This window comes from Meleagris gallopavo, unplaced genomic scaffold, assembly GCF_000146605.3.
Source record: "Meleagris gallopavo isolate NT-WF06-2002-E0010 breed Aviagen turkey brand Nicholas breeding stock unplaced genomic scaffold, Turkey_5.1 ChrUn_random_7180001861363, whole genome shotgun sequence".
Classification (NCBI taxonomy): Eukaryota; Metazoa; Chordata; class Aves; order Galliformes; family Phasianidae; genus Meleagris; species Meleagris gallopavo.
The window spans coordinates 1-1648 of record NW_011127018.1 but is presented as its reverse complement, the minus strand read 5'-3'; the positions used below and the strand labels follow the sequence as shown (position 1 = coordinate 1648).

Here is a 1648-nt window from a genome sequence, read left to right as displayed (position 1 = left end):
GCTTCTTCCTCATGATTTTTCACTTGTTGACACTTTTCTTGTAGGGTTCCTGTCCAAAAGGAGAACTCGGGGATCAAGGCGGTTGAAGAACGAGTGAAGCCAGCTCCTTCCAGGAGCGAGGGAGGTTCTTGTGGAGAGAACCCTGAGACCTCGGGCTTCCTCTGACACTTCAGCCATCATGTCTCAGCAAGGAGATGGTTCCAATTCCTGCTCTGTGAGAAGAAAGGTATGGCTGGGTTTCTTTTGTGTGATGTTTCTTCCTTTTTCTCATTTTTAAGGGAAGAGGTGGAGCAGGAGGAGCCCTGCTGGTGCTTTGTGACCTCAGTAACCAGTTGGATTTTGCGCTCACTGCTGACAGCACGGGCTAATGACGTGGACATGGCTTAGGCTGTATTTTCCCTTAGTGATAATCTATAATCTATAATAGTGATATCTTAGTGATAGTCTCTCAGCGCTCTGATAATCTATCTCTGGCACGATCTGGAAGCTCTGTGCAAACCTTGGCTGCCCGTCCCCACCGACGTTTCTTCCTTTCTCTCCTCAGAAGCTGCGCCGCGCGGTTCCCCGTGTTTGGGAGCAGCAGCCAGGAGGCTGCCAGAGATCCAGCTGCGCCCTGCAGCGCACAGAGGGACGCAGAGGGAACAGAGCGTCCTTCCTGCCACGCAAAAGTGAGTTTCTTCAGTCCTCTGTCATGAAGGATGGAGGAATGAACTTTTGAGTATTACTTCTGAGGTGCAGTGCTGCAGGGGATGCCAAGGAAGCCACTGCAGAAGCGTTGGAGAGGCCGACGGCGGCAGTTGGTGGCAGCAGTGAGGCAGAAGTCTGCATATAAATGCTTAGAGTTGAGTGAATTCCTTTTAGAGCCAAAAAACGTGTCTCAACTTTTGCACCTTGATAGCGTTTTGTTTGGTGATGCACCCCTGCTCTGCCAAATGTAGAGCTGTCAGGCAGGCTGGGGTTCTTCTGCTGCCACCTGAGCAAGAATGAGAATTTTTTGTTGTTTGGGGTGGATTTGGGCTGACAGGACAATCCTTCTACAGGCTACTGGTTTCTGCTAAATCAGCAAATTGTATTTTGTTGTAGGGACGGAGCCTGCACGTCCGTGGAATGGTGCTGGGCAAGGGGGGAAACGGAAGCCTGCACTGGTAAGAAGCTCTTGTGAGCTGTGGTGTGGGTACCTGCCTCTAAATGGGGCTGCATGCAAGGCGGTGTGTGATGGAGGAGGGAGGAAAGGATGCTGCAGATCTGTGTTGACTGCAGAAATGGGACAGTGTTGGATCAGCAGAAAGGCACTGGAAGAAACTATGCTTGAAGACCAGAAATTTGTGTCTGACTGTGCTCAGGTCTTCCTCCAAAGAGATGCTCTTCATGTCTTTCTTGTTTCCTTTCTGTCAGAAGCTGATGCCAGTGGCCTTCCTCTGAAGCGCAGCCTTGCAGAAAGGCAGGAGGGAGCTACAGACCATGACATGACACCCATGAGAGGTACAGGCTCACAACAGGCATCTGGGTTAGGTGCACTGTCTTTCTAACGAGGCTTTCTGTCTGTTCTTCCCGGGACTGTTCTCATTGCGTGTTGCTTGGGGTCTTAATCCCCGGGATTTACAGTTCCCTTCCGTGTGCTGATTTGAAATACAAACCCACAGTTCAC

The 1648-nt window shown here is 50.7% G+C and overlaps 1 long non-coding RNA gene across 1 annotated transcript; it reads left to right on the top strand.

Annotated features, from left to right (window-relative positions):
* The first annotated feature begins 557 nt into the window (after positions 1-557).
* LOC116217647 lies at positions 558-1566 on the top strand. Its single transcript, XR_004162345.1, has 3 exons — positions 558-668; positions 1084-1145; positions 1396-1566. It is a non-coding gene; the product is annotated as an uncharacterized LOC116217647 (long non-coding RNA).
* The last annotated feature ends 82 nt before the right edge of the window (positions 1567-1648 follow it).